The sequence below is a fragment of the Budorcas taxicolor genome, chromosome 20 (assembly GCF_023091745.1).
Source record: "Budorcas taxicolor isolate Tak-1 chromosome 20, Takin1.1, whole genome shotgun sequence".
In the NCBI taxonomy this organism is placed as follows: Eukaryota; Metazoa; Chordata; class Mammalia; order Artiodactyla; family Bovidae; genus Budorcas; species Budorcas taxicolor.
This window is the reverse complement of record NC_068929.1, coordinates 35,045,555-35,071,856: the sequence shown is the minus strand read 5'-3', so window position 1 is coordinate 35,071,856 and position 26,302 is coordinate 35,045,555. Positions and strand designations below refer to the sequence as shown.

General features: G+C 41.7%; 1 pseudogene; it reads left to right on the top strand.

The window, feature by feature from the left end:
• Positions 1–4,053: 4,053 nt before the first annotated feature.
• LOC128066011 (adrenocortical dysplasia protein homolog) lies at positions 4,054–8,562 on the top strand (annotated as a pseudogene).
• The last annotated feature ends 17,740 nt before the right edge of the window (positions 8,563–26,302 follow it).

Here is a 26,302-nt window from a genome sequence, read left to right as displayed (position 1 = left end):
TTTGAGCTTATATGTGTTATTTAATCCAAAGTGAGCCTGTTATAGGCAGCATAGAGTTGGTTCTTATTTTTCCCATCCAGCCACTATGACTTTTGACTGGAGAATTTAATCTATTTACAAATAGAGGATTATTAATAGGTAAGAACTTATTAATGCAATCTTATTCATTGTTTTATGGCAGTTTTGAAGTTCCCTCATTCCTTTCTTCCTCTCTTGTTACCTTCCTTTGTGGATTAGTGACTTTTTTTGTAGTTGTATGCTTTGATTTGCTTCTCTTTATCTTTTGTGAATCTACGGTAGGTTTTTGCTTTGTGGCTACCAAGAGGCTTAACATAAAACATCTTATAGACAGAACAGTCTTTTATGATTATAGCCACATAACTGATTGCATACATAAACTACCCGTTTACCACCCCTTTAATGTTGTTAACAATTTACCTCTTTTTATACTGCGTATTCATGCACATTATTGTAGCTATAGTTATTTTTTAACACTCTTATCCTTTAAACTTTATTCTAGAGTTAAGTGGTTAAGACACCACCAAATTACAGTGTTAGAGTATTCTGAATTTGACTATATACTAACCTTCCCCAGTGTGTTGTGTGCTCTCAGGTTTTCATGCTCCTCATAGATTTTCCATGTTATTTGAAGTTACGTCATTGACTTCTCATTTGAAACAGCAATCACCTCCACCAGGCTTTACTTTGTGAAGATAAATGTCTCTGTCAGCCCCCCTAGAGATTCGGAGGCTCTCTCAGCCAGGTTATGGGCACACCTACTCCACTCTTCTTGTTCTCTCTTGTGGTTGAATTCTTCAGTTTATATGCCTTCTCTGGATTCTTAAGAGATGGGAATACCAGACCACCTGAACTGCCTCCTAAGAAATCTGTATGCAGGTCAAGAATCAACAGTTAGAACCAGATGTGGAACAATGGACTGGTTCCAAATTGGGAAAGGAGCATGTCAAGGCTGTATATTGTCACCCTGCATATTTAACTTGTATGCAGAGCACATCATGCAAAATGCCAGGCTGGATGAAGCACAGGTTGGAATCAAGATTGCTGGGAGAAATATCAATAACCTCAGATATGCAGATGACACTATCCTTATGGAAGAAAGCAAAGAAGAACTAAAGGGCCTCGATGAAAGTGAAAGAGGAGAGTGAAAAAGTTGGCTTAAAACTCAACATTCAGAAAACTAAGATCATGGTATCTGGTCCCATCACTTCATGGGAAGTAGATGGGGAAACAACGGAAACAGTGACAGACTTTATTTGGGGGGGGGGGGCTCCAAAATCACTGCGGAGGGTGACTGCAGCCATGAAATTAAAAGATGCTTGCTCCTTGGAAGAAAAGCTATGACAAACCTAGACAGCATATTAAAAAGCAGAGACATTACTTTGCCGACAAACATCTGTCTAGTCAAAGCTATGGTTTTTCCAGTGGTCATGTACGGATGTGAGAGTTGGACTGTGAAGAAAGCTGAACGCCGAAGAATTGATGCTTTTGAGCTTTGGTGTTGGAGAAGACTCTTGAGTGCCAGGGTCCAGCCCCAGTGGATTCAGGGAATTCGAAGCAGGGACGGAGTCGGAGTCTGGAAAAGGACTATTTAATTAGGAATATAAAGAGAGATTAGGAAAGAATAGTGTAGTGGGAAATTTAGTGGAGAAAAGAGGCTGAATAACTTGGTTTACGGAGAAGGCTAATAAAACCTCAGGACAAGAGATTTGCACCATCTACGTTGGGCCACTGGTGCCCGTTTGAATAGCGGAGGGTGCCCCACCTTAGGCTCCCTCTCTCACAATCTTAGAAGCCAGGGCAAGTAAGTAGACGTGGTGAGCCTCCCTGCTCCAGATTGGAATTCAGCTTGAAAAGGAGAGGGAGGGAGAGGGAGAAAGAGAGAGATTAGACACGGGGGGAGCCAGATTTCCAAGAAACTAGTTCGAGAAGCTGGTCTGAGAAACTGGTCCATCCTTTATTGTTTGAAAAGCTTTTTATACTTTTTGGTTGTACATAGAGATCAATGGATAATACAAAATTATGCAGTGTCATCAGCCCTGACTCTTATCGAGACCAGGCTTTCTCTCTGCATACCTAGTTGTATACATAAGTCTTAGGTGATTTACATCATCTTCTGGCCAGAAGGCCAATTAACATTTTACAGACCTTTTCTGATAAGGGTAATAGTGTTGTTCTTCCCAAAGTGTGGTGCCACTCTCAGAAAGCACTAAATAAAGTTACATTCTTACATAGCAAGGATACAACATTTTATAACAAGAAAGTGGAGTACAGTGATTTATAACAAAGAGAAAATCAATTAACTCAAAAGTCTAGTATTGCTAACATCAAAACTACTATATTCCTATTTCTGCATCCCAATTACATTGATTAATATCCTCCCAGGTGCCTAAAAGATAAAGGATATGGAGGCCTGGCGGCAAACATTAACTCAACAAACTCTTCACCAAACTAATTCTTAGCTCCAAAAGGCTCTATATCTTTAAGATGTTTTAAGCTTCGTGCCTCTCACAGTTGGGGGCTGTAAACAATCCACAGATTGTAAAGTCAGGCAGACCGGTCAGATAAGTTAGAAAGCCATCAAAGGGGTTTAAGCCGAGACATTCTTCTTATATGCAGGAGACTGTTAACTGGAGCCCTAAGTTAATTCCTTTTAGAGGCAGAAGAGTGAAAAGCACAGTACAATAAGGCAGGCAGACTCTGGTTTTGGGGGGTAGATGTTAGGAAAACCCAGGGGTAACCCCTGAAGCCTGACTTGCCTTGCCCATCAGGCCTCTCCACATGACCTTGTCATGGGTGGGATCTCCCGTGCGGGCTCCCGGCACTTGAGAGTCCCTTGGACTGCAAGGAGATCCAATCAGTCTATCCTAAAGGAGATCAGTCCTGAATATTCATTGAAAGGACTGATGCTGCAGCTGAAACTCCAATATTTTGGCCACCTGATGCAAAGAACTGACTCATTGGAAAAGACCCTGATGCTGGGAAAGATTGAAGGAGGGAGGAGAAAGGGACGACAGAGGATGAGATGGTTGGATGGCATCACTGACTCAATGGACAATAGTTTGAGCAAGCTCCTGGAGTTAGTGATGGATAGGAAAGCCTGGCGTGCTGCAGTCCATGGGGTCGCAAAGAGTTGGATACGACTGAGTGTCCGAACTGAACTGAACTGGATTCTGCAATGAACCTGGCCTAGGGCTGACTGCCCCTCTTTGGTTTTCCCAAAGCTGCACTCAAGCTCAAGTTTGGACAAATACTGGCATGCCAAGTTGGGCAGGTGTTCCACGCATGCTCACTTGACATCTGCCAAAGCGCCTTCTGCCACAGTGGGAGAGAGCATTTCTGTCAGTATCTCAAAAGCTGGGGAAGCAGTGTTCACTCACAGGCTCTTATTCCCTCAAAAAAGAGCGTAGACCAAAAAGACCTCTCTTGGCCTTACTGTGCTACTTTGGGGGATGGGAGATGCAAGTAAAGTCAAGCTGTATTCTTATCCCTTTTGAAACATCTAAATTCATGTAAGTGTACACACACACACACACACACACACACACACACACACACATATTTTCCCCATCCAGTAACATGCTAGAACTTCTCTGGAAATTTGGACTTCCACAAAAGGCTCTTGTCATTCATTGGTGATCTTCTAAGACAGCACTTTCCAGGGTCTCCTGGGCCTCAACCAAGAGAAGCTGGAGCTAGATCACAGATCACTGCAGGGTCCTTGCCAAAATCAAGGTTTAAATGCCTTTTGCCTGATGCACAGTGAGAAAGACTTCTCCTGAGCCCCTTGACATATGGTGCTGTATCCCACAACTCCCACAAAGACACCTTTGTTTGTAAACAGATGTCAAACTAATGTTATTGATGAGGAAGACAAAAACAAGAAACATCTTATTCCACCATGATTGTGATACCAGTTTCTGGAAACTCCTCTGTACCAGTCTTCCTATCAATGTCTGCTGGGAGAGGTGAAAGGAAAGAATAGAAGGCAAGTCTTTGTAAAGCTGAGCAGAAAAATAAAATCAAGAGCTAGGTATGACTTTGCAGGTATGACCACTGCTGACCATTTTAGCCACAGGTGGTTTGAAGGAAGGGACGAATATTATATACAATCCAGAAAGAACAATAAATGGAATTTTAATATATTTACCATTCATTTTATTTTTTACATTATAAAGATTAATTTTAAAATATTTATTAAGGGCTTCCTGGTGGTCCAGTGGTTAAAAATCAGCCTTCCATTGCAGGGGACCAAGGGCTTGATCCGTGGTCCAGGAAGATTCCACATGTCTCAGAACAGCTAAGCCCATGTGTCTCAACTACTGAGCCCACATGGGTAGGACCTGTCTCTGCAACAACAAAAGCCACCACAATGAGAAGCCTAAACACTGCAATGAAGAGTAGCCCCTGCTTGCCACAACTAGAGAAAGGCCATGCACAGCAACGAGGACCTAGCATAGCCAAAACTAAATAAATTAGTTAATTAAAACTATTTATTACACATCTACTATATGCAAAACACTGTTCTGGGCACTTCAAATACATAAGGGAACAAAAAATGCATCTGTCTTCATGGAACTTACATTTGATAATAGCACATGCTTGGTGTAAAACATTAGAAAATACTAAACCTTGTAAGGAAGAAAAGAAAAAGTGTCTATTGCTCTACCAACAAAAGATAGTGAGTTTTTAACATTTTGATGCAGTTTTAGTTCATTTTGTTTGCTTTGCCTATTGTTGTTGTTCAGTCACTGAGTCATGTCCGACTCTTTGTGACCCCATGAACTGCAGCACACCAGGTTTCTCTGTCCTCCACTGTCTCCCAGAGTTTGCTCAGATTCATGTCCTTTGAGTTGGTGATGCTATCTAACAATCTCATCCTCTGTCACTCCCTTTCCTTTTGTATCATGTCTTTCCCAGCATCCAGGTCCTTTCCATTGAGTCAGCCCTTAGCATCAGGTGGCCAAAGTATTGGAGTTTCCACTTCAGCATCAGTCCTTCTAATGAATATCCAGAGTTGATTTCCTGTAGGATTGACCCGTTTGATCTCCTTGCTTTCCAAGTGACTCTCAAGAGTCTTCTCCAGCACCACAATTTAAAAGCATCAATTCTACAGCACTCAGCCTTCTCAATGGTCCTACTGTCATATCTGTAAATAACTACTGGAAAAATAATAATTTTGACTATAGGGACATATGTTGGCAAAGTGATGTCTCTGCTTTTTAATACGCTGTCTAGTTTTGTCATAGCTTTCCTTCCAAGGAGCAAGCATCTTTTAATTTCATGACTGCAGTCTGCAGTGATTTTGGAGCCCAAGAAAATAAAATCTGTCACTGCTTCCACTTTCCTCACTTCTATTTGCATGAAATGTTAGGATCAGATGCCATGATCTTAGTTGTTTGAATGTTGAATTTCAAGCCAGTTTTTTCACTCTCCTCTTTCACCCTCATAAAGAGGCTCTTTAGCCCCTCTTCACTTTCTGCCATTAGAGTGGCATCATCTGCATATCTGAGGTTGTTGATATTTCTCCCTGCATTCTTGATTTCAACTTATGAGTCATTCAGCCCAGCATTTTGCAGCTTTCCTGGTGGTTCAGATGTTAAAGAATCTGCCTGCAATGCAGATCTGAGTTCAATCCCTGGGTTGGGAACATCCACTAGAGAAGAGAATGGCTACCCACTCTAGTATTCTTGCCTGAAAAATCATGGACAGAGGAGCCTGGTGGGCTACAGTCCATGGGATTGCAAAGAGTTGGACACGACTAAGGGACAAACACTTTCACCTTCACTCTGCATATAAATTAAATAAACAGGGTGACAATATATAGCCTTGTTGGACTCCTTTCCCAATTTTGAACCAGTCAGTAATCCCATGTAAGGAACTGCTGCTTTTTGCCCCACATACAGGTTTTGCAAGAGACAGGTAAGGTAGTCTGTTATTTCCATAGTTTGTTGTGATCCACAGTCAAAGGCTTTAGCATAGTTAAGGAAGCAGAGGTACATGTTTTTCTGTAATTCCCTTGCTTTCTTTGTGATCCAGCAAATGTTTGATCTCTGATCCTCTGTCTTTTTTAAACCCAGCTTGTACATCTGGAAGTTCTCCATTCGCATACTACTGAAGCCTAGTATGAAGGATTTTGAGCATTTCCTTACTAGCATGTGAAATGAACGCAATTGTACAATAGCTTGAACATTCTTTGGCATTGCCCTTCTTTGGGACTGAAAGCCACTTCCCCACGAAGAGGCTGTGATCCATGAAGGGGATGCCTACATTCACACATATATATAGTTTTAAAATTTGGGATTTTATTGTACCCTTGACTTACATAACATTATACAGTTTGTAAAAGGATATGAAACTGTCAATGCCTCTTCATAAAAGTTGTCAAATGGCTTTCCAGGAGTTTTGTTAATCAATGATCTGAGTTGTTAGGGGCTTAATATAAACAGAGCTTGGTAATACATTGATTAGATGTATGTGTGTATGAAAGACAGAGAAAAGTGGGTGAGAAAGAAAAAGGGATGCTTCTCAGATTTATGACTTGTTCTACTAACAGGCAGATGTGGAGATCAATACACAAGAATAAAGTTCAGTAAAAGGAGTAAATTTCATATGCAAAAAATATGGTTTTGAGGTACCCTATGGGCATCCCAACAGAGCCACCAGCCTAGAGCTGAACATTAATGTCTGAGCTGGAGATTTGGGTCTGGATTTTATATTAAGCAGATGAAGAATGAGATCACCTAGCTAGAGTGTGTAGAATAAAAGGAAGATAAAAGCTGAGTTTCAGCGAATTTGCACTGTCCCAGAGACTTGGCCTTGGACTCTCCAGTCTGGGGGATCCTGGGATGGGTGGGATATTTCTAGGACAATCTAGAGTTTCCATCTACTCTGACATTCACTTAAGATGTCTCTGGAGTTCCCTGATTGAGTTATCCCTTGGGTATATCCCTAATCAAATTGGCTTATGGGGTCAAAATTGAGGTATAGATTTTATTTACTTCCCTTTCCCTCCACATGCTTATACATTCTTTAAATTTAGCTTAGATTTTTTTTCCAGCTAAGATTTTTTAATCATGATAGGAAAGTACAAGGGAAAATTGTGCACTGAAAGTCTAGAAACATTATTGCATTATTGCAAAATTATGTGTAAAATGGAATTTTGGGAGTCCTAGCAGTGGAATGTGAAATTCATATTTTGGTACCTGAACTTTCAGAAGTCAAAATGAGTCAGTTTAAAGACAATTTAAAAACAAATTTAATTCTTTTTTATGGCTAACATTCCACTGTATATACGTGCCACATCTTTAATCATTCTTCTCTGATGGGCATTTAGGTTATTTCCATGTCCTGGCTATTGTAAATAGTGCTGCAATGAACATTGGGGTGCATGTATCTTTTTGAATTATGATTTTCTCTAGATATATGCCCAGGACTGGAATAGCTGGATCATGTGGTAGCTCTATTTTTCTTTTTTTTTTTTAACATTAATTTATTTGTTTTAATTGGAGGCTAATTACTTTACAGTATTATAGTGGTTTTTGCCATACATTGATATGAATCAGCCATGGGAGTATGCATGTCCCCCATCCTGAACCCCTTCCCACCTCCCTCCCCATCCCATCCCTCAGGGTTGTCCCAGTGCACCGGCTTTGAGTGCCCTGTTTCATGCATCAAACTTGGACTAGTGATCTATTTCACATATGCTAATATACATGTTTCAATGCTATTCTCTCAAATCATTCCACCCTTGCCTTCTCCTACAGACCTGTTCTCCCATCACCCCCTGGGCTGCCTCTCGCTGCAGAGCTACGGGAGAAGCTGTGTACACTGTCTCCAGCCTATGGCTGCACATCCCTGAAAATGACCAGCAAATCCTGAGCTCTCTGGGCCCAAGTCAGAGGGCACAGGGCCCTGAGCGATCCCCTTCACACCTGACTCTGCAGGACCTGTCGCTGAGTCTGATCTCCTCCCCTCCTTCCTCACCCAGTTCCTCAGGAACCCCTGCCTTACCCAGCTACCTGCTGTCAAAGGAGAACAGTGCCAGCGTCAGCCTTCTACCTCCTCTGCCCTTGGCTGCTCCAGACCCAGTACAGAAGGGCAGCTCCCAGCCCCTGTCAATCATCTGCTCAGCCCACAGCTCCCTGCCCCCCCGGGTCCCCACACCCCAGCAGTGTACCCAATGCCCCACTCCTGAGCTGCACCTCAAGCCTGTCACGCCTTGGCCATGCCCCCAGTATACACCAGGCCCATGTAAGCAGTGCCCAGAAACCTAGCCTGAAGTTCAAAGAGCTTGGGTTACCCCCCAAGACCTGGCAGCATTCTCCAAGGACAAGAACCACCAAGGGAGCCCTGGAGTCCAGCTGTGTCTGGGACCCCCCAGAGAGGCATCCTGATGGTTCTGCCTTCCAGGATGCATACAAGCCACCTTGCCCCTCCCTGTGTGCCCAGGTCCAGGCTGCCAGGCTCCCTCCCCAGCTCTTGGCCTGGGCCTTGCGCTTTTTGATGGAGCCACAGCTGTACTCTGAACTGACCCAGATGTGAGGGCTTGTGGGAGGATGTGTGCACGGGTCCAGGCCTGGGGGTGGATAAACAGAGCTCCACTAGCTTCCTTCGAATTTTTTTAATAAAATAATATCATGCAGCAGCAAAAAAAAAAAAAAAAAAAGACTGTAAAAATGCTTCTCCCAAAAGTCTGTTCTTTATATCTGTGTCTCTTTTGCTGTCTTGCATATAGGGTCATCATTACCATCTTTCTAAATTCCATATATATGTGTTAATATACTCTATTGGTGTTTTTCTTTCTCACTTACTTCACTCTGTATAATAGGCTCCAGTTTCTTCCACCTCTTTAGAACTGATTCAAATCCATTCTATTTAGTAGCTGAGTAATATTCCATTATGTGTCTATTTTCTTTTTAAGGAACTTCCACACTGTTCGTTATAGTGGCTTCATAGGGAATCTACACTCCTCCATAGGGAATTTACATTCCCATCAACAGTGTAGGAGGGTACTCTTTCCTCCATACATTTCCCACCATTTATTGTTTATAGATTTTTAGGTGATGGCTATTCTGACCAATGTGAGGTAATAAATCATTGTAGTTTTTTAAACTCTTTATTGAACTTGTTATAATATTCTTTATATATATATATATATATATATATATATATATATATTTACCTTGAAGCATGAGGATATTAGCTGCCCAACCAGGGATTGAACCCATACCCCCTGCATTGGAAGGCAAACTGTTATCCACTGGACCACACGAATCCAGTGTGTTCAATCCCCTTCACTGTAGATTTGATTTGTATTTCTCTAATGATTAGTAATGTTGAGCATCTTTTCATGTGCTTGTTTGCTATTTGTATGTCTTCTTTGGAGAAATGTCTATTTAGATCTTGGGCCTATTTTTTGATTGGGTGGTTTTTTTTTTTTTTTTTTTTTTTGGAGCTGCTTAAGCTGTATATTTTTTGGAGATTAATCCTTTGTTGTTTGCTTCTTTTGCAAATATTTTCTCCCATTCTGAGGGTTCTCTTTTTGTTTTGTTTATAGTTTCCTTTGCTGTGCAAACTCTTTAAAGTTTAATTTGCTTCTGTATTTTTTTCATTACTTTAAGAGGAGGATTGAAAAAGGTTTTGCTGTGACTTATGTCAAAGACAGTTTTACCTATGTTTTCCTCTAAGAGTTTCATAGTATCCAGCCTTACATTTAGGTCTGTAATCCATTTTGAGTTTATTTTTGTATGTGGTGTTACGGAGTGTTCTAACTGTATTCATTTATGCAGCTGTTCTATTTTCCCAGTGCTACTTATTGCACAGACTATCTTTTCTCCATTGTATATTCTTGCTTTTTTTGTCATAGATTCAGTTCAGTTCAGTTGCTCAGTCGTGTCCGACTCTTTACAACCCCATGAATCACGGCACACCAGGCCTCCCTGTCCATCACCAACTCCTGGAGTTCACTCAGACTCATGTCCATCGAGTCAGTGATACCATCCAACCATCTCATCCTCTGTCGTCCCCTTCTCCTACTGCCCCCAATCCCTCCCAGCATCAGGGTCTTTTCCAATGAGTCAACTTTTCGCATGAGGTGGCCAAAGTACTGGAGTTTCACCTTCAGCATCAGTCCTTCCAGAGAACACCCAGGACTGATCTCGTTTAGAATGGACTGGTTGGATCGCCTTGCAGTCCAAGGGACTCTCAAGAGTCTTCTCCAACACCGCAGTTCAAAAGCATCAATTCTTCGGTGCTCAGCCTTCTTCACAGTCCAACTCTCACATCCATACATGACTACTGGAAAAACCATAGCCTTGACTAGACGGACCTTAGTTAGCAAAGTAATGTCTCTGCTTTTGAATATGCTCTCGAGGTTGGTCATAACTTTTCTTGCAAGGAGTAAGCATCTTTTAATTTCATGGCTGCAGTCACCATCTGCAGTGATTTTGGAGCCCCAAAAAATAAAGTCTGACACTGTTTCCACTGTTTCCCCATCTATTTCCCATGAAGTGATGGGACCGGATGCCATGATTTTCGTTTTCTGAATGTTGAGCTTTAAGCCAACTTTTTCACTCTCCTCTTTCACTTTCATCAAGAGGCTTTTTAGTTCCTCTTCACTTTCTGCCATAAGGGTGGTGTCATCTGCATATCTGAGGTTATTGATATTTCTCCCAGCAATCTTGATTCCAGCTTGCGCTTCCTCCAGTCCAGAGTTTCTCATGATGTACTCTGCATATAAGTTAAATAAGCAGGGTGACAATATACAGCCTTGACATACTCCTTTTCCTATTTGGAACCAGTCTGTTATTCCATGTCCAGTTGTAACTGTTGCTTTCTGACCTGCATACAGATTTTTCAAGAGGCAGGTCAGGTGGTCATAGAGCAGGTGACCATAATTAGGTGCATGGGTTTATCTCTGGTCTCCATCCTGTTCCATTGATCTATACTTCTGTGTGTGTGTGTGGGTGTGGGTGCACACGCGTGCGTGTGCATGCACGCCAGTACCATACTGTTCTGATTACTGTAACTTTGTAGTTTAGTCTGCAGTCAGGGAGCCTGATTCCTCCAGATCCATTTTTCTTTCTCAAGATTAGTTTGCCTATTCATGGTCTTTCACATTTCCATACACATTACTCAGCCATTAAAAAAAAAGAACAAAATAATGATATTTGCAGCAACATGGATGGACCCAGAAATTGTCATACTAAGTGAAGTAAGTCAGACAAAGAAAGAGAAAGATAACATGATATTGCTTATATGTGGACTCTTAAAAAAGGGTACAAATGAACTTATCTACAAAACAGAAATAGAGTTGCAGATATAGAAAACCAGCTTCCAGTTACCAGGGAGTGAGTAGGGAGTAACAAAGTGGGGGAGTGGGGTTGACATACACACACTACTATATATGAAATGGTGACCCCCAGTGGCTCAATGGCAAAGAATCCACCTGCAATTCAGGAGCCACAGGAGATGCAGGTTCCGTCCCTGGGTTGGAAAGATTCCCTGGAGGAGGGCATGGCAACCCACTTTGGAGAATCTGACAGACAGAGGATCCTGGTAGGCTAGAGTCCATAGGTTCACAAAGAGTGATAGGCTCCTGGTACGAAGATGAATAAGACCAAGGCCAATGCAAGAGTTGGAGTCAGAGGAAGCAGGAGGTCCATCTGAATTCAGACTTCATATACTTGCAAGGCCTCAGAGACAGAGATACAGTGACAGGAATGCAAGATGGTGATTCTACAACTTTAACTTTTTATCCCTGTTTGGCACTATCAATAATCTTCTTTCTAAAAAAGAAGGGGTGGGGAATGCATAACTATATTATATTATACTTTAATTTGCAAAAATCAGAAATTTGTTAAATCAACACTTTTAAAAAGGCTACCATTTTTGGAAACCTGTTTCAGGATTTCTTGATGCTCTAATATGCCAGAAACCTCCAAAAATGAGAGAGGCTGTGCCCTGTTGATACCTGAGAGCCCACAGAGAAGACATAGTCTCAATCCTCAAAAAACTTCCAACCTAAGAGAAGACAGAGACACATTAACAGGCTATTTCAGTATTAGGCGAACCTGAAGCTTTCTTGACTATGCCAAAGCCTTTGACTATGTGGATCACAATAAACTGTGGAAAATTCTGAAAGAGATGGGAATACCAGACCACCTGATCTGCCTCTTGAGAAATCTGTATGCAGGTCAGGAAGCAGCAGTTAGAACTGGACATGGAACAACACACTGGTTCCAAATAGGAAAAGGAGTATGCCAAGGCTGTGTATTGTCACCCTGCTTATTTAACTTATATGCAGAGTACATCATGAGAAACTCTGGACTGGAGGAAGCACGAGCTGGAATCAAGATTGCCGGGAGAAATATCAATCACCTCAGATATGCAGATGACACCACCCTTATGGCAGAAAGTGAAGAGGAACTCAAAAGCCTCTTGATGAAAGTGAAAGAGGAGAGTGAAAAAGTTGGCCTAAAGCTCAACATTCGGAAAACGAAAATCATGGCATCCGGTCCCATCACTTCATGGGAAATAGATGGGGAAACAGTGGAAACAGTATCAGATTTTATTTTTGGGAGCTCCAAAATCACTGCAGATGGTGACTGCAGCCACGAAATTAAAAGACGCTTACTCCTTGAAAGAAAAGTTATGACCAACCTAGATAGCATATTCAAAAGCAGAGACATTACTTTGCCAACTAAGGTCCGTCTAGTCAAGGCTATGGTTTTTCCTGTGGTCATGTATGGATGTGAGAGTTGGACTGTGAAGAAGGCTGAGCACCGAAGAATTGATGCTTTTGAACTGCGGTGTTGGAGAAGACTCTTGAGAGTCCCTTGGACTGCAAGGAGATCCAACCAATCCATTCTAAACGAGATCAGCCCTGGGATTTCTTTGGAAGGAATGATGCTAAAGCTGAAACTCCAGTACTTTGGCCACCTCGTGCGAAGAGTTGACTCATTGGAAAAGACTCTGATGCTGGGAGGGATTGGGGGCAGTAGGAGAAGGGGACGACAGAGGATGAGATGGCTTGATGGCATCACTGACTGGATGGACGTGAGTCTGAGTGAACTCCGGGAGTTGGTGATGGACAGGGAGGCCTGGTGTGCTGCGATTCATGGGGTCGCAAAGAGTCGGACACGACTGAGCAACTGAACTGAACTGAACTGAACTGAAGCTTTCTTAAGCCCAGCATGTGCATCTTTCGAAAGAAACCAATGGCCACAACAACAATGGTTTGGCCAGTAACAAATACTAAATTGAAGTACTTTAGTGCTCAGGGGAAAAATGCTAAATTTTTTCACTCCATTTATTGTTCAGTTTTCAATTAATTTCCATGTCCCATTCTGCTACTCCTATCACTTTATTTCAATAAAAGTTCAAAATGTATTGAAACAGTTACTTTATCACTTTTCTTCTAGTTAATGTCATCTTATGAAGTGTAATTATCAGTCATGAGTATTTTGGGGAAAGACAAATTATTTGGGTGGGAGTACCTCCAAATTAAGAGCTCTAAGAATTGATGCTTTTGAACTGTGGTGTTGGAGAAGACTCTTGAGAGTCCCTTGGATTGCAAGGAGATCCAACCAATCCATTCTGAAGGAGATCAGCCCTGGGATTTCTTTGGAACGAATGATGCTAAAGCTGAAACTCCAATACTTTGGCCACCTCATGCGAAGAGTTGACTCATTGGAAAAGACTCTGATGCTGGGAGGGATTGGGGGCAGGAGGAAAAGAGGACTACAGAGGATGAGATGGCTATCACCAACTTGGTGGATGTGAGTCTGAGTGAACTCCGGGAGTTGGTGATGGACAGGGAGGGCTGGTGTGCTGCAATTCATGGGGTCGCAAAGAGTTGGACACGACTGAGCGACTGAACTGAACTGAACTGAATGACCATCCCAGGTCTCCTCCCTACTATAGGTTGTAAACGGACTGGTCACACAACACAATCCTCAATGTCTTTCTTCATACCCACTATAATGTTATATATGTGTATATGTATATTTTTTGACTGACATCAACTGCTGGACTCTTGTTTGCTTGATCCTCAAAGAGAAAAAAACAAAATAGGAGTTTAAAAGATTCAGAAGAAATCAGTGAACATATAAGAAAGTGCTGTCTTTATCAATAAAATAAAGCTCTGGGCTCTGAAGCTTACAAAAGGAAGTACCACATGGTGGCGACTGAGGGAGTCTCACAGTAAACCCATGTGCCCTTACTCTAACTCTGAGGTTTTCACTTAGACCTAAGAAAAGCTCTCATTTATCACAATCATCATCAGGGTAGCCCGGACATAGGCATTACTTCCCATTTAACTCTGTCTGGCTCAAGGAAGGACAAAAGATTACCAGCATAGACAGTTATGGAATATTTAAAGAAGTCATTGATGATAACGTATACGTGGTTGGTGATAACATTCCAGAAACGAGCAGTGAGAACAAATCTGCATACTAACAAAGAAGAGGATTTGATGTGAGTTAAGAACCTATGTGGAGAAAGCAATGGCACCCCAGTCCAGTACTCTTGCCTGGAAAATCCCATGGATGGAGGAGCCTGGTAGGCTGCAGTCCATGGGGTCTTGAAGAGTCGGACACGACTGAGCAACTTCACTTTGACTTTTCACTTTCATGCATTGGAGAAGGAAATGGCAACCCACTCCAGTATTCTTGCCTAGAGAATCCCAGGGATGGGGGAGCCTGGTGGGCTGCCGTCTATGGGGTCGCAGAGTCGGACACGACTGAAGCAACTTAGCAGCAGCAGCAAGAACCTATGTTGTGCATAGTCAGCCGTTTCTGATTCCTTGTGACCCCATGGACTGTAGCCCACCTGGCTCCTCTGTACATGGGATTCTCTAGGCAAGAATACCAGTGGGTTGTTATGCCCTCCTCCAGGGAATCTTCCCAACTCAGGGATCGAACCCAGGTCTCCTGTGTTACAGGCTGATTCTTTACCATCTAAACCACCACAGAAGCCCCAAAGTTTACCAAAGATACATAATCAAACTGTAGCCCACCAGGCTTCTCTGTCCATGGAATTCTCCAGGCAAGAATACTGGAGTGGGCAGCCAGTCCCTTTTCCAGGAGATCTTACTGACCCAGGGATGGAACCTGGGTCTCCCACATTACAGCCAGATTCCTTACCATCTGAGCCACCAGAAGAACCTATACCCTAGAAAAAAGAGAACAGGAAGTAGATTATTCCTCAAAGGGCAAGAAGTCGAAGTTTGAATCACCTCTGTCTCTAACACTGGTAAAGCTTATCCCAGTTACCAATGTCCCTAGCTGCCTGCCAAATGCAAAAGTAAATCACTTCATGGAGGAAGATAAAGTCATTGTACGCCTCAAATTATTTATTAAAATGTTCACACATAATATCAGTATTCAAGAAAAAATAGTTAAGAAATAAGGAAATAAAACATGATTAAAAAAACCCACAAGAAAAGCAACAAAGAAACAGAATCTCCAGACAATGAGATATAGACTGTAAAATAACCACTCTTAATGTGTACAAGAAAATTAAAGACGAGATCGAGAAATGGAGAGAATTTGAAATGGTAACAAAAGGTAAAAATAACTAAACATAAATAACAACCAAATTAGGAACTCGATAAGTTAAAAGATTAGACACACCTGAGCAGAGAATCAGTGAGCTGCAAGATCAGAAGAAAATGTCCATGTGAAAGCAAGCAGAAAAGGCAAGAGATGGCAAATACAGAAGAGGTTAAAAAAAGAAAAAAAACACCGCAAATGCCAATAGAACGTCTAATACACACGTATTTGGAAACTCAAAAGGAGCCACCAAATAGAACAGAAGGAATATGAAAAGTATTGTGCCACATCCCTCTGACATTCTGATTCCTAATGAGAAGTCTACGGTCATCTGAATTGTTTTTCTCTTATAAGCTTTTACTTCTTTTCTGGCTGCATTTAAGAATTTGTCTTTAGGCTTCATAAGTTTAATTATGATGTATCTTGATTTTGATTTCCTTTGACTTACCTGGTTGGAGTTTGCTCATCATCTTGAATCCGTATGTTTACACCTCTTATCCAGTTTGAGAAGTTTTCAGCCATTTAGTTATTCAAGTATTGATACTTTTTTAGCCTCACTCTTTCTTCTTTCCTTTTGGGTTTCTGCTGACATGAATGTTAAATCTTTTGCTGTAGTCCCCATAGATTCCTGAAGCTCTGTTCTCTCTTTCTTTCTTCTTTTTAACTTTCCCTCTTCTCTCTGTTCTTCAAATTGGGGTATTTTTTGATTCTTCCATCTTTCAGTTCACTGATTCTTTTCTCTGTACTCTTAGTTCTGCTGAACCCATCCATAGAGCTTTTTATTTCAGTTATTGAATTTTTAGTTCTCAAATTTCCATTTGGTTCTTCTTTATATCTTCTATTACTTTGCTGAGGCTTTGTAATTTTCTTCATTTATTTCACCCATGTTCATAATTGCTTCTTGAAACATTTTCAGCATGGATAAAATGGTCTACTCATTCTTACATCTCTGTTTTCTTTTTGTTGGCACCTATTGATTGAAAATAGTTTGAAATCTATTGGTTCTTGCTTAGTAGAATAAGTTATTTTTTTTTCCTTAGGATGAATAACTTTTAAAATGGAAACTTGGATATTTTACAAGTTATAAGACTCTGCATTTTATTTAAATCCTCTGTTTCGACTGTTTGTTTGTTTATTTTTTTAATGACACAGCTCCTGCAAAGGAAAAGAGCACCTTATTACTGCTCAATGGAGGTAGAAGTCCAGGTTCCTCACTTGGCCTCCACTGGCACCCAAGGAGGAGATTGATCCTTGTCACTGCTGGGCAGGGACAGATGTTCTGGCTCCCTACATGGTCTTTACTGACAAGGCCATGGAGGTGGCCTCTTACTGCTGAATAATGGTGAGAGTCTTGATGCTCCACTAGGCCTCCTGTGACATCACCCCAGGGAAAGAGCTAGGGGGACTTTGTTACTGCTGGGTGTGAATAAAAATCTGGGCCCCTGTTTGGCCTTCTCTGACACCACCGCATCAGAGAAGAGGAATTGGGGTTCCTCATTATGGCTCTGAGATGGCAGACATTTAGGCTCCTCACTCAGCTTTGCTGCTGTGGGTAGGGCTGGGACCATATTCCTTCCTGTGATGTTTTGGCTTCAATAGAGCAGTTTTTTTTTTTTTTTCCTATAAGTTTTATGAAAACTTTATGAAGACTTTTTCCTAAGAATCTTGTGAAGCTTCCCCTTTCTTGGTGCTTCAACTAGAGACAGCAGGGTTTTGTTGAGCAGGCTTTTTTTCCCTTAGGCTCACTGGCACCTCTGATTTGCTGGGTTCTTTGCCTACAAATCTGGGATATATAGGCCAAAAGAAAATTCTAGAAATTTACCAGTTTGTTGTTTCTCAGATTCTGAGATCCCAACTCAGCCTTCTTTCTTCTGTTTTTCTTTCAGAGTCTTCTTATGTTTGTTTTTTACATAAGGTATAGGGTTTTTTGTTGTTGTTGTTGTGCTTAGTGAGACAAATAGTGAAAGGTACATCTACTCTCTGGCAGTGGAAGTCTTTCATTCATTATGCTTTCTAAAAACAATGTGTAACAATATTATTTATCTTGATTTCTGAGTTTTGATCCCCTCTTAAATTTGGCAACTTAGGCAATCACCTGCTTCACCTTATCCTACTCCCAGTCCTGTTTGGAAGTCATCATAGAGGCTGGAATCATTGAGAAAAACATTAATCCAAAATAATGTAAGAAATGAGACAGAAGTAACATAGAAGAATAAGACAAATAGAAAACAAATGTTACCATAATAGATTTAATTCCAAATATATTAAAATGACTAAGTAATACACAGGGGTACTCCAACATTAAGAAGTTAAGGAAAAGAGGAAGATCCACAGTGAGACCAGGGAGGGTTCAGAAAGTTCCTTGTTTGCAAGAAAAATTTAAAAATGAGAGCAGCAACCCTTGGATCCTAAAAGACCCTTTGACAATATAAACATTCAGGAGTTTCTCCAACTTCCGGGAGAATAGTAACCACTTCCACATCTGCATGCTAATACATTTCATATTGTTGCTATTCCAAGACCGGGCCAGAGTTAAACTTGAACACTCAAGATTTAGCAGCCACTTGGGACAATAATGCTGAAAAGAAATTTCTAGACCTGGTGTGTCATCCCCTGCTTAGCCTGCTATCTTCTGGGATTTTTGCCACCTAAGGCTGTCCTGTCTTCTTTCTCAGCTCCACAGGAATGACTGAGTATGCTCCTAGTTTAAAGTTTCCAAGCCAACATTAGAGTTTAACTACTGCAAGAATCAAGGCCATCATCTACAAGCTGAGAAGCAACTAAGTAACTGTTCTCAAGTACATACTATCATACTGGTTCCAACACATTGCCTGAAGGAAGAAAAGGAGGAAATAACTCTAGTTATCTATAGCATATGTAAAGTATTAAAGGCCCCTCTGAAAAATCTGGACTTGTCAGGATCCCTATTTCAGCTTGCTGTATCTGTGGGCTCACTGGGGATATCCCAGAGTTTGAGTTCATTTCGGTAACCATAAAACAATTTCTCTGTTTTTGGCTGCACCATGCAACTTGTGGGATCTTAGTTCCCAGATCAGATATTGAACCCCAGGGCCAAGCAATGAAAGTGCCAAGACCTAATCACAGGATCATCAGGGAATTTCCAAAGATTTCATTTTTTGACCCATAAGTAGTTTTTAAAAATTTTTAGCAGCTAGCAAATGGAATATAAACTTTATACTGGGGCATAATAATGAAGATCATGTAATGAAAGCTTGCTGTGTACAGGTACTAATATTAATATAAGTGCTTCCTATGTATTTTCTCATTTGCTTTTCACAACAACACTATTTTAAAGGTGAGGAAATGGAATATTGATGAAGTTAAACAATTTGCCCAAAGTCACCCTGGTTTGATCCCTGGTTGGGAAGATTCCCTGGAGAAGGGAAAGGCTACCCACTTCAGTATTCTGGCCTGGAGAATTCCATGGACTGTATAGACTGTGGGGTCGCAAAGAGTCGGACATGACTGAGCTACTTTCACCCCACTATTAAGTTGAACTAAGACTGCAGCCCAGGCTATCTTCAAACCAAAGTCTTAACCACGAGACTATCTCCTTTCCAATGTTGCCTTAAAACAGACACAGGGATATGGTAGCCAGAACTACCCTGAATTTGTCAGCTCTCCTTAAGTTTGAACAATCCGTTTTCACTCCAGAGAACACCTGATAATTATTAACTGACACAAAACCTGTACCACAGAGAACTGTGTTTTAACACTAACTTCATTCTTGGGTCTTCAATCTTATTATCCTTGTAGGTGCCTGATTACTAAACGCTTCTGGAGGAAATCTCAATGTCTGAGAAACTGCTATCATATAAATTCAAAGTCACGAACTTCTACCAGATCCCACTGATGCTACTGTGATATTATGCCCTAGATCCATTTCAAATCTTTCCATTCTGTTCTGTAGTAGGAAGCTTCTAAGATTGCTTCCAATGATCACACCTCCTAGGACAGGCATACCTCATTTTATTGCATTTCAGATAATTAAAAAATAATAATAAGCTTAAGGTTTGTGATAATCCTGAGATGTCAGATGATCAATATTTTTAAAACAACAAAGTTATTTTTTAATTAAGGTGCCTGTGTGCTAAGCCGCTTCACTCACGGCAGACTCTGAGATTCCAGGGACTGTAGCCCACCAGGCTCCTCTGTCCATGGGATTCTCCAGGCAAGAATACTGAGTGGATTGCCATGCCCTCCTCCAGCGGAATCTTCCCAACCCAGGAATCGAACTCACGTTTCCTGGGGCTCTGGCATCTCAGGAGGGTTTTTCATATATTTTGTCATCTTCCTCTCAGCTAGATTCTTCTCTATCAGCATTTATGTTAAGATTCTCTCATAGCAAAACACAAAAACTAAAACTGGCTTGACATATCACCTTCTGCAAGTAGTCCTTTCTTTCCTCTCTCATTTTTTAGAGATAGTTTGATCATTGCCAATTCATTTTCCAAACTATTCCTTAACCTACTTAGTTATTCCTATACTCCCCTACCCACCATGGAACGTTTCTAATCTTTACTCAGCTTAAGCACGTTGCAGCATTTAGCAATGCTGATCATACCATCTCTTTGAAACATTGACCTCCTTGATGTCATCAGTTCAGTTCAGTCGCTCAGTCGTGTCCGACTCTTTGCAACCCCATGAATCGCAACACACCAGGCCTCCCTGTCCATCACCAACTCCCGGAGTTCACTCAAACTCACGTCCATCAAGTCAGTGATGCCATCAAGCCATCTCATCCTCTGTCATCCCCTTCTCCTCCTGCCCCCAATCCCTCCCAGCATCACAGTCTTTTCCAATGAGTCAACTCTTCGCACAAGGTGGCCAAAGTACTGGAGTTTCAGCTTTAGCATTATTCCTTCCAAAGAAATCCCAGGATTAATCTCCTTCAGAATGGACTGGTTGGATCTCCTTGCAGTCCAAGAGACTCTCAAGAGTCTTCTCCAACACCACAGTGTAAAAGCATCAATTCTGCGGCGCTCAGCCTTCTTCACAGTCCAACTCTCACATCCATACATGACTACTGGAAAAACCATAGCCTTGACTAGATGGACCTTAGTGGGCAAAGTAATGTCTCTGCTTTTGAATATGCTCTCTAGGTTGGTCATAACTTTTCTTCTGAGGAGTAAGCGTCTTTTAATTTCATGGCTGCAGTCACCATCTGCAGTGATTTTGGAGCCCCAAAAAATAAAGTCTGACACTGTTTCCACTGTTTCCCCATCTATTTCCCATGAAGTGATGGGACCAGATGCCATGATCTTCGTTTTCTGAATGTTGAGCTTTAGGCCAACTTTTTCACTCTCCTCTTTCACTTTCATCAAGAGGCTTTTGAGTTCCTCTTCACTTTCTGCCATAAGGGTGGTGTCATCTGCATGTCTGAGGTTATTGATATTTCTCCTGGCAATCTGGATTCCAACTTGTGTTTCTTCCAGTCCAGAGTTTCTCATGATGTACTCTGCATATAAGTTAAATAAGCAGGGTGACAATATACAGCCTTGATGTACTCTTTTTCCTATTTGGAACCAGTCTGTTGTTCCATGTCCAGTTCTAACTGTTGCTTCCTGACCTGCATATAGGTTTCTCAAGAGGCAGATCAGGTGGTCTGGTAGTCCCATGTCTTTCAGAATTTTCCACAGTTTATTGTGATCCACACAGTCAAAGGCTTTGGCATAGTCAATAAAGCAGAAGTAGATGTTTTTCTGGAACTCTCTTGCTTTTTCCATGATCCAGTGGATGTTGGCAATTTGATTTCTGGTTCCTCTGCCTTTTCTAAAACCAGCTTGAACATCTGGAAGTTCACAGTTCATGTATTGTTGAAGCCTGGCTTGGAGAATTTTGAGCATTACTTTACTAGCATGTGATATGAGTGCAATTGTGCAGTAGTTTGAGCATTCTTTGACATTGCCTTTCTTTGGGATTGGAATGAAAACTGACCTTTTCCAGTCCTGTGGCCACTGCAGAGTTTTCCAAATTTGTTGGCATAATGAGTGCAGCACTTTCACAGCATCATCTTTCAGGATTTGAAATAGCTCCACTGGAATTCCATCACCTCCACTAGCTTTGTTCGTAGTGATGCTTTCTAAGGCCCACTTGACTTCACATTCCAGGATGTCTGGCTCTAGATGAGTGATCACACCATGGTGATTATCCAGGCCGTGAAGATCTTTTCTGTATGGTTTTTCTGTGTATTCTTGCCACCTCTTCTTAATATCTTCTGCTTCTGTTAGGTCCATATCATTTCTGTCCTTTATCGAGCCCATCTTTGCATGAAATATTCCCTTGGTATCTCTAATTTTCTTGAAGAGATCTCTAGTCTTTCCTATTCTGTTCTTTTCCTCATTTCTTTCATTGATCACTGAAGAAGGCATTCTTATCTCTTCTTGCTATTCTTTGAAACTCTGCATTCAGATGCTTATATCTTTCCTTTTCTCCTTTGCTTTTTGCTTCTCATCTTTCCACAGCTATTTGTAAGGCCTCCCCGGACAGCCATTTTGCTTTTTTGCATTTCTTTTCCATGGGGATGGTCTTGATCTCTGTCTCCTGTACAATGTCATGAACCTCATTCCATAGTTCATCAGGTACTCTATCTATCAGATCTAGGCCCTTAAATCTATTTCTCACTTCCACTCTATAATCATAAGGGATTTGATTTAGGTCATACCTGAATGGTCTAGTGGTTTTCCCTACTTTCTTCAATTTGAGTCTGAATTTGGTAATAAGGAGTTCATGATCTGAGCCACAGTCAGCTCCTGGTCTTGTTTTTGTTGACCGTATAGAGCTTCTCCATCTTTGGCTGCAAAGAATATAATCAATCTGATTTCGGTGTTGACCATCTGGTGATGTCCATGTGTAGAGTCTTCTCTTGTGTTGTTGGAAGAGGGTGTTTGCTATGACCAGTGCATTTTCTTGGTAAAACTCTATTAGTCTTTGCCCTGCTTCATTCCGTATTCCAAGGCCAAATTTGCCTGTTACTCCAGGTGTTTCTTGACTTCCTACTTTTGCATTCCAGTCCCCTATAATGAAAAGGACATCTTTTTTGGGTGTTAGTTCTAAAAGGTCTTGTAGATCTTCATAGAACCGTTCAACTTGATGTCATACTCCTCTGCTTTTCCTTTCTCCAGCTGCCATACTGTCTTTTCAGGTTTTTTCTTTACTGCCAAGCCTATAAACATTGATACTTCTTAGATATAAAGTCCTTCACCCATGTCCATTCTGACCCTGTAGGCCAAAAGTCCAAATTGAAATGCTTTAAGAAAAAGGCAGATAAAAAGGAATGACATTCACTGGGTCTAAGACTCTAAAAAGTGATGGGGGCTGTGTTGAACTGGGTAGTCCAAATTCCATGGAGAAATGGCGATCTCTGTTTGGCTTAATCTAGTTTGCTGGGGTCTTGCCCCGGTGGATCCAGGGAATTCAAAAGGGAGATGGTGTAGGCGAGGAAAATGTATTTATTTAATTAGAAATATAAAGAGAGATTAGGAAGAAATAGTGTAGTAGGAAAATTTAGTGGAGAAAAGAGGCTGAATAACTTGGTTTATGGGGAAAGCCAATAAAACTTCAGGACAAGAAGTTTGCACCATCTACATTAGGCCACCGGCGTCTGTTTGAATAGCGGAGAGTTCCCTGCCTTTGGCTCCCTCTCTCATGGATCTTAGAAGCCGGGGCAAGTAAGTAGACATGGTGAGCCTCCCCGCTCCAGATGGGAATTCAGTCAGAAAATAGAGTAAAGACACGGGGGATACCAGTCCAGTGACTTGCGCATCCTCTATTGTTGTAAAGGCTTTTTATACCTTTTTTTGTACATAGGGATCAATGGATAATATAAAATTATGCAGCGTCAGCAGCCCTGACTCTTATCGAGACCAGGCTTTCTTTCTGCATACCTAGTTGTATACACAAGTCTTAGGTGATTTACATCATCTTTTGGCCAGAAGGCCAATTAACATTTTATGGCCCTTTTTTGATAAGGGTTTGTCAACCAGAAGACTTATTTGTGTTGTTCTTCCCAAAGTCTGTTGCCACTCTCAGAAAGCACTAAATAAAGTTACATTCTTACATAGCAAGTATACAATAATTTATAACAATGAAAGAAGTACAGTGATTTATAACAAAGAGAAAATTCATTAACTCAAAATTCTAGTGTTGCTAACATCAAAACTACTATATTCCTATTTCTGCATCCCGATTACATTGATTAATATCCTCCCAGGTGCCTAAAAGATAAAGGATATGGAGGCCTGGCAGCAAACATTAACTCAACAAACGCTTCACCAAACTAATTCTTAACTCTAAAAAGCTCTATATCTTTAAGATGTTTTGAGCTTCATGCCTCTCACAGCTGGGGGCTGTAAACAATCCACAAGTTGTCAAGCAGACCGGTCAAATAGGTTAGAAAGCCATCAAAGGGGGTTTAAGCTGAGACATTCTTTCTATATGCAGGAGACTGTTAACTGGAGCTCTGAATTAACTCTTTCCAGAGAAAAGGTGATAATGTTAGAAGAGTATAGTATAGCAGACAGTAAACAGACAGATTTTGGTTTCGGGGTAGATGCTCAGACAGAGGACCCCTTGAGACCTGACTTGCCTTGCCCATCAGGCCTCTCTGCATGACCTTGTCATGGGTGGCATCTCCCGTGCTGGCTCCCGGCACTAGTTGTTGTTTTCAGAGACAGCAATGGGAACCCAGTCCAGTACCCTTGCCTGGGAAATCCCATGGATGGAGGAGCCTGGTAGGCTGTAGTCCATGGGGTCGTGAAGAGTTGGACAGGACTGAGCAACTTCACTTTCACTTTTCACTTTCATGCACTGGAGAAGGAAATGGCAACCCACTCCAGTATGCTTGCCTGGAGAATCCCAGGGACAGGAGCCTGGTGGGCCGCAGTCTATGGGGTCACACAGAGTCGGACACGACTGATGTGACTTAGCAGTTGTTGTTTTATAGGAAAGCAGCCATATAGATTGGAATTTCTAAAATGCCTATTTCTAGGTGCAATTTCTTCATCTTAAAAACTCTGTAAATAATAATGATGATAATAATATTTAAACACCAGGAGTTCAAGTTAATCTACAATCCGCTCACTAGTCCATCATTCCCACAGATTCGCCTAAAACAATCTCATCATTTCCCATGGCTTCAACAGCCATTTTATGCTAAAATTTTCCAGATCTCTAAGGTTAGCTCTCTCCTCCCAGCTCTATACAGATCCAAATGTAAAATGCCTTCCTTGTCCTTTTTTTTCTTTTTTTGGCCTCACCAGGTGGCTTGTAGAAGCTCAATTGCCCCACCAGGGATCAGACCTACAGCCCCTTCAGTGAAGAGTGGAGTCCTAACCAATGCATTGAGTTAGTGGAAGTCACTCAGTTGCAATCAACTCTGCAACCCCATGGATGGTAGCCCATCAGGCTCCTCTGTCTACAAAATCCTCCAGGCAAGAATACTGGAGTCAGTTGCCATTTCCCCTTCCAGGGTATCTTCCCGACCCAGGGATCAAACCCAGATCTCTTATGTCTCCAGCACTGGCAGGCAGGTTATCACTAGGGCAAGCCCCTAACCACTGGACCACCAGGCAATTCCCTCTGTCAATTTTCTAATCTCATTTGTCACCATGGTTTCATCTAGATTACTAACATTCAGTTCAGTTCAGTTCAGTCGCTCAGTCATGTCCGACTCTTTGCGACCCCATGAATCACAGCCCGCCAGGCCTCCCTGTCCATCACCAACTCCCGGAGTTCACTCAAACTCATGTTCATCAAGTCGGTGATGCCATCCAGCCATCTCATCCTCTGTCATCCCCTTCTCCTCCTGCCCCCAATCCCTCCCAGCATCAGAGTCTTTCCCAATGAGTCAACTCTTCGCATGAGGTGGCCAAAGTACTGGACTTTCAGCTTTAGCATCGTTCCTTCCAAAGAAATCCCAGGGCTGATCTCCTTGCAGTCCAAGGGACTCTCAAGAGTCTTCTGCGACACCACAGTTCAAAAGCATCAATTCTTCGGTGCTCAGCTAGATTACTAACAATCTCCCAACTAATCTCTACTTCTATTTCATCCCATTTAATCTTTTCTCCATAGAATTCTCTTTACAAAGTAAAATTTATGATGTCACTATCCTGCTCAATCTTCAAGACTTCCCTTCGCCATCGTGAGAAACTCTATGCCTTTACACTGTTTACAAGGCCCTTGTGGGTCTGCCCAGCAACATTCCTTCAGTTCCGGAGAGCTTTAGTCTCTCCCATACCTCAGCATGTTATTGACTAAGAACACTCAGACTTCACATATGTCACTAGTTTTCCTTGACCTCCAGATTATCTTGTTCTGTCTCATAACACTCAGCAGTCAGCACCCAGGAAATTCATTGTTCAGTAATGTCTATTTACTCTATCATACTAAGATCAGGAAGGCAGAAACCACATATGCCTTGTTCACCATTGGAGTTCCTAGTCCCTTAAATAGTGCCTAGGCTTCTCTGGTGGCTCTAAACCCCGGTTCATTCCCTGGGTCGGGAAGATCCCCTGTAAAAGGGAATGGCAACCCACTCCAGTATTCTTGCCTGGAGAGAATTCCATGGAGCAGAGGAACCTGGTGGGCTACAGCCCGTGGGGTCACAAAGAGTTGGACATGACTGAGCGACCTACACTAAACAGTGCCTAAGACAACGTCGGCTCTTAATAAATGTCTGCTGAAATAATCATTACATTTACCCTTGAAAG